This window comes from Palaemon carinicauda, chromosome 31 (assembly GCF_036898095.1).
Source record: "Palaemon carinicauda isolate YSFRI2023 chromosome 31, ASM3689809v2, whole genome shotgun sequence".
NCBI lineage: Eukaryota > Metazoa > Arthropoda > Malacostraca > Decapoda > Palaemonidae > Palaemon > Palaemon carinicauda.
The window spans coordinates 29,412,694-29,420,193 of NC_090755.1; the positions used below are offsets into that span (position 1 = coordinate 29,412,694).

The 7,500-nt window shown below is 38.1% G+C and overlaps 2 non-coding genes across 2 annotated transcripts; both read right to left on the reverse strand.

The window, feature by feature from the left end:
- Nucleotides 1–1,454: 1,454 nt before the first annotated feature.
- Nucleotides 1,455–1,536, reverse strand: TRNAS-AGA (transfer RNA serine (anticodon AGA)). Its single transcript has one exon. It is a non-coding gene; the product is annotated as a tRNA-Ser (tRNA).
- Nucleotides 1,537–3,711: 2,175 nt separating this feature from the next.
- Nucleotides 3,712–3,793, reverse strand: TRNAS-AGA (transfer RNA serine (anticodon AGA)). Its single transcript has one exon. It is a non-coding gene; the product is annotated as a tRNA-Ser (tRNA).
- Between the last annotated feature and the right edge of the window lie 3,707 nt (nucleotides 3,794–7,500).

Consider the following 7,500-nt stretch of genomic DNA (forward strand, 5'->3'; position numbering starts at 1 on the left):
CCTTACTGTATGACATTTGGTCCATGTTGGCAGTTAGTGGCAAAGATGGAAAGGGGTTAAATTCTTGGTATAATGGTCCAAGGGGAGAAGTTAATTGAGGGTTAAGGTAAATTACATGCTGCTGAAAGGAGGCTTTGTATTAACGCTGGCTATTAGATAGCAGATATGAGCATCTTTTATACGTTCTTAAGGGTATGTTAAGGGAGGATCTCTGTAATTATATCCCCTCACCATTGTCCTACAGATAAATTCATGTTTGTTTTACGAATGACTGCTGCTTCTGCGATTTTTATTTTGTGTGGGTAAGAGCTTTTGAGCAATGTATGCTATGCTGAAGTCTCACACCTTGTGTATAATTTCTTAAATCTGATTGATCTTCAATGTTTCAATATACTTTGCAGGAAGGAACTACCTGTTTGTCTGGCTTAGAACACTTCACATTCCTTGCATGGAATGCTGCAAATGCCAAATGATAAATTATTTTTTAATACATTGCTTCCGGAAGATTATTAAAAGTAATAGGGTATTTTTTTCGCCAGAGTGTTTTATTAATCTTTTTATCACCACTGGATGAGGTTGAAATTAAATAATTTCTTTAATTGGTTAGATTATTTGTGATAGTTTCTATTGTAGATTAATGTAGCCTTGTTGTTGGCCTTCTTCTATAATGAATTTTGAATGTTGGGAAGATTTGTAAGGCTAAGAAATTCTGAGAACTGAATGCTCTCAGGAAAATATTGCAGGCTTTATTCTTGAAGTATCGATGTGGTATCCCAGATATAACAGAGTTTGTAAACAAAACAATGTTTTGGTTCTACGAACAAAGTATAATGGTATCTTTCCTCACTCATGGGTTTAGCTACATAATTGTTCAGTGGCTATTTCAACTTGATAAAGGTAAAAGAGAGACGACAGCAATGGTAAGCAGCTCTTCTATGAGAAGGACACTCCAAAATTAAACCATTGTTCTCTAGTCTTGGGTAGTGCCATAGCCTCTGTACCTTAGTCTAGTACAGTCTTGGGTTAGTTTTTTTACTAGTGGGTACACTAAGGCGCACTATTCTGTTTCCCTTTTAATTTTCACTGTTGGAGCTCTTGGGCTTATGGCTTATACTTTTCCAAATATGGTAGCAACTTAACTAGTCAAAATAAACAATAATAATATAATGCTAAAGAAAATTATAAAAATCAAGTAAATTTCAGTTCCTAAACGGAAGGAAGTCGGAGTTTTGAAAAACTATTTTAGTAATCGATACATGATATATAATGACTTAACATTATATATGATCCAAGCGTTCACATTCTTGAACATTCTTGCTGGTGAAATGAGTGATAAGACATCCATTGCATTAGGAACATTGCAGAGCACTCTAAGAGACAACTCTGCGGTTATTTCCCGCGCTCTTTCGGTTGTTGGCACCTTCCCCCTTTTTCTTATTAAAACTTTCACATTTCGCAGTGAGTAGGATTCGAACCTACGCGGGAAGATCCCATCTGATTTCTAGTCAGACGCCTTAACCACTCGGCCATCACTGCACATAATGTTGGAGGTATACCTATTTATAAATAGTCACATGGTCACTGCATTTTACAGTCGAGATGCACTTAGTGAAATCCTTAGGAGGTATAAAACAAGACATCAAAAATATTTTCAACCTAAAATATATAATCTTTATCAGTGTACACATACATACACACATACACACACACACACACACACATATATATATATATATATATATATATATATATATATATATATATATATATATATATATACTCGTAAATGGGCAAAAGAACCGCAGGGAAAATGAAAATAAGAAATATAATATTAAGTCCTGACTAGTTTCGTGATACTTCTTCAGAGGACTGATTTACTGACCGAGGTTTCTTTGCATTTTATAAGTACAGGAAACGTACGAACATAGAGAGACTACAGTGACGCTCCCATACCAGCTACCTGCGTTAAATTTTGTTTAGGCTTCAGTACCATTTCTTTATATTAATAGAGATAGCATTGTCCATATACATACATAAGCAAAATTATATGTATATATAAAAACATATCTATACATGTGCGCACACATTTAGATATATCAGACATATACATATGTGTCCTAATCCTTGTATGAAAGATATGTAGAAGTATGTGTTTTATACAGTGAGATTAATGACCTTTTTAAGAGTACTATGCCTACCATAAGTTGTTGTTCGCGATCGCTGAACTACGTTATAGGTGACGTGTGTTAAGTCTGATCTGATAAGGTGATGTGTTGTAAGCCTATTGGTGAGAGCATATTTCCATCACAGTGGAGATTTCCACAAAATCTAACTATTCACAATTCACCATATGGACAGAGCAACATTGCATTTACTTGCCGAGGGGTAAGCAGTACCACTCGAGGGATCATTAGAAAAAGAAGGTACTCGCCTGATGAATATCTGGCTGTGAAAGTGTATCCACGAACATTTTTATAATGTGAAAAAACCCATGTTCCGTCGAGATGGGACATATGTATACGCATACAGGTATTCATATACAGGCACATACTGAAATATATGCATAGACATATACATACGTATACATATACAGGTATACATATACAGGTGTACATATACAGACATGCTTAGACTTACATACTGTATACATGTTTGTATACATGATTAACATGTATATACAGTTAATTAGATATAACCCTATCAACATGAACATACAATTACGTACATATCAGTACTTATATCTAACATAACAATATATACTGCCAAACAATAATGTATACTTTGTGAAATAATTGTACCCACCAGTGGATGCTAGCTTAGGTCTAAATATTAATATTGGCAGGCATAACTACTTATATTTTTGTTCGATTTATAGGTTAAGACTTGATGGTTCTGTCTTCGATAGTCTTCTTGCCATTATGGTTAATATACAAGATGGTAACAAGACCTCCCTTTTTGCTTGTTGGTAATTTCAACGCTCACCATAGGGAGTGGAGAAATTCTGTTTCTCTTAGTGATCACTATAGCTTAGGAGTTTCGACTTTGCATCTGAATCAGGCTGTGAGTAGACTATAAGTGAAGCTACTCACAGGTCTGGTAACTGCTTGGTCCTAATATACACCGAATCTCCCGATAATGTGGCAAGTGAGGTAGGTTCTCCAGTTAGGATGTCTTGGCAAACCTTAATTTCGTTGTTAATTAAGACTGTCATAAATCACTTTAAGATGATTAAAAAATCCCAGAATGATATTTTGAGTGTTCATTTACATTATTTTGAATCGGTCATAATTTTTAAAATATGGATTCCATATTCCAAATATAATAAGGTTTGTAACAAATCATTATTTTTTGTTATACGAATAAAAAGCAAAATGGTATCTTTCTTTGTAATCTAATATTTAGTGAATTAAAATATTCGAAGTAAATTTCTGTTCTTCGAGGGAATGGGATCTAAGTTTTGAAAACAAAGAAAGAAAAAAAAAACTTTTAGCAAATCTTTATCCACATATCAATACAGACGTATCCATGTCTTATAATGCATATGATGCAAGCGTTTATTGGACTCAATTGCTGGTGAAATGAGTGGTAAGACATCCATTGGATCAAGGATATTACACAGGTCTCGGAGGATAACTCTACGGGTATTTCTCGTTCCCGTTCAGTAGTTGGGACCCTCCCACTTTGTAATTTCCTTTTAAAACTTTCACATTTCGCAGTGAGTAGGATTCGAACCTACGCGGGAAGATCCCATCTGATTTCTAGTCAGACGCCTTAACCACTCGGCCATCACTGCACATATTGTAATTGGTATACATATTTATAAATAGTCACATAGTCACAGGACATTTCAAAGTCGAGATGCATCTACGTGAAATCATTTGCAGGTACATCACATGAAATCAGAAATATTTTCAATCTCAAAATGGTAGCCTTTATCAATATATATATATATATATATATATATATATATATATATATATATATATATAATGTATATATTTATACATATATGCGTGTGTGTATTTATGTACGTATGTATATGTATATATATATATACATATATATATATATATATATATATATATATATATGTATATATATATATATATATATATATATATATGAGAGAGAGAGAGAGAGAGAGAGAGAGAGAGAGAGAGAGAGAGAGAGAGAGAGAGAGAGAGAGAGAGAGAGAGAGAGAGAGAGAGAATTTACATGTGTGTGTAGATATTATATGTATATAAATATATATATATATATATAATATATATATATATATATATATATATATATATTATGTATGTATATATATGTTATATGTGTATATTAATGCGTTTGTAGATATGTATATTTTTGCTTGTATATATACAGTATATACTGTATATGTATAAAAAAAATTATTAGTGTATTTCAAAAGTTTTCGAGAATTTTTAACCACCACAGCTTTGCCTTCGCCGAAATCGGCGATTTTGCCAAGGGTTTGTATTCACCCCTGTCTGTTTTTTAGTTTGATTTTTTATGTTTGTAACTTTACACAAAAACTGCTGTACCGATTTTTACCAAACTTGGTAGACATGTGGGGTAGAACCTAATGACAAATCCATTAATTAGTTAAGAGCAAATTAAGACTGATTGGCGTAACGAAGACGTGCTCTCAAGTAAGTGCCCCTCTAGTATGGAAGTGTAATTCAATTTTTCAGCAAATTTACTCCTAATGAAGACTCGCGTAAAGAAGGGATTGTGAGCAAAATGACTCCATACTGGATTCCATACGAAAATCAGAAAAGATCGACATCTTACGGCAACGCTCTCTGTCTAGAGCTGCTGCAGAAGAGCACACGGTGTTTTACCTCTTATTTTGAGCATATTCTTTGAGTTTACTGTTGGGGGTTATGACTGCAGGCCTGAGAGCCCCCTTCCAGAGCAAAAGCTCTAAACAATATAGGTGTGAGAGAGAGAGAGAGAGAGAGAGAGAGAGAGAGAGAGAGAGAGAGAGAGAGAGAGAGAGAGAGAGAGAGAGAGAGAGAGAGATACCGAACTGAAGCTCAGTTATTTGTGGGAGGAATGTTATACAATTTTAGATGTTACGAAGATGGTCTATAATAATAATAAACGTTAAGTAGCATGTCCGATAATCGAATGTAGCAGTACTAAGCCAAACAGAACCTGGATGACAATGCAGAAGATACTTTTAAAGATTTTAATTCTTATTTTGTCTGGAGATATTGAGCAAAATCCGGGACCAGTACGTTGTAGACTTCGTGGACTGCATGGCAATATTCGAAACCTTACAGTTGCTTCCAAACATTATCATCTTCTAATATGGTCTCATCTGAGATCCTTAGTACAACTTTTAAGAAACCAATAATTTTGAAACTGGATGACATTTTTTAGGCCAAGGGGAATGATGGTGTATATTGGGACTAAGTAACCTGCGATGAATGATTGGGGCAGGCATAACCACTTTTATTTATGTTCGATCTATAGGAATTCAGCCTTGGACTGTTTCATCATCGATTGTCTTTGAGTGTCTGCCCAGCTCCTGAGTAGAAGAGACCTTCCAACCGAGCTCTCACCGAGGTTAGCGCTTCCCACCAACTGTCTTAGCTAGCTGGGATTTTCAGCTAGCTGAGAATTACAGCACTGAAGTCCAGTCTTCTGGCTGGCTGAAATTTTCAGCTTAACTTTTGTTATTAGCCCTGGCCAGTACATTTCCAGGACCTCTGCCATAAAGATTGGAAACCTTGTCACCAGTACTGCACATGCCAGCAATCAGAGAGACCACCTTTCTTCATATGCATAACATAGCACAGGAACTTGGTCTGTGACTCATATTCAACCTGGGTGCATCTCATCAAAAGGTGCAGATGTGATGCCACTTTTCTAAAAAAAATCCAATCCAAAAGAAGACCCCAGCCACTACTCCAGGCCAACGTCCTACACCTTCCACTGTTCCTGTCAAACGTCCTACTTCTTCCACTGTTCCTGTTAAATTCCTATCACTTTCCCCTGTTTCTGTCTAATGTCCTACACAATCCACTTTTCCTGGAACAGTTCCCGTGAAACCCCTTGCTGCTAAGAAAGAGAGCAAGACCAAGGACATCCCAACTATCAGTCAAGTCTGTACTCCACAGGACCCCTCTTCCACCATCTCAGCCTTGCGTCCAGCAGACCCACCTGCCACCACTCAAGTCCGGACTTCTCAGGACCTTCCTGTAGGTGCTTCAGCCCTACCACCTGGAGACCCACCTGCCTGCATTTAAGTCCTATCTTCTCAGAACCCCCAGGTAACCTTCCAACGCCACTGCTCCACTTGATCAGGCAGAGAGCCATGTGCCAGATTGCAATTGTACCAAGTGCCTAACTCGGCTACTAGCTTAAGCATCTGCCACTCTCTCTTATGCTCAAGCATTTTCCAGGCCAGCAGCACTATCCACCTCCTCAGTTCCCAAACAGCTTATTAGGTTCACGCTGCCTTCCACTGGAGATGACCTTCCTATGCAGCATTAGCTGCCTTTGCAGCTGCGTACCCCACGCTCCCAACCTCTAGGGTGACCTAACAATCACTCCTAAGGATCAGGACAGACCCAGCCTTCTTCAGAGGGAGTCATCCTTGACGTTACGTGATCATTTTGACTTGTTACTGAGCAGATCAACATTGCCAACGCAGAGCGTCACAAGGGCAGCAGTGAAGCATCCACAAAGAAGGTCGTTGTCACCTGCTTTGGACCCTCCCACCTTCGCTAGAACTCGTACTACGGAGAACCTTCCCCATTGATGACTTCACGCTGGAACCACTGAGATGCTATGACTGCCAGCGCTTCGGACATCATAAAGCCGACTGCAAGAGCCCATAGTTGTGGCGTTTACAGTCGAAGACACACAACTCACACCCGCATTAATGCTCATAAGGAGGGGAAGGGGATCCTTCCTGCTCCCTTTCCCACCATGCCTAGAAGAGGAGGTGTCCAGAGCACCAGAAGAGAATTGCGGCAATGTAGACCATCCCACCGACTACATCACCTGAAGCACCGTCGCAGTCGTCTAAGCCAGAAAGGATCCCACGTCAAAAGCCTCGCCTCCAAACTACCACTGTTCCTGATCCAGTCATCCCTACCCTACCAGTCTCCACAAATTTCCATATTCCTTCTTCCCCACCCAGTCAAAACCGTTCTACCCCAGAGGCCATACCCTTCACTCATCAAATAAAATCTCTGCCCTTAAAGACCTTATCCCTATAGTCCTTTACCTTGTAACCAGAGTCTTCTCTCTTTCAAGGATCCCAAAACCCGTTCAAGCTCTTTGCCAAACCCTTCTTTTCCCCATAGTCTCCCCCCCTTGAGCAGGAACAAGTTTTTACTCATATCTGCTCCTTTACTCTACTACTCATAATCCTTCACTTCTCTCCTAGTGTTTTTTACTCACTGGCACTTGCTGCTATAAAATATTTTCTATTACTGAAACTCTCCTGTCTGGTTCTATGAGGAGCCTGGTTTATGT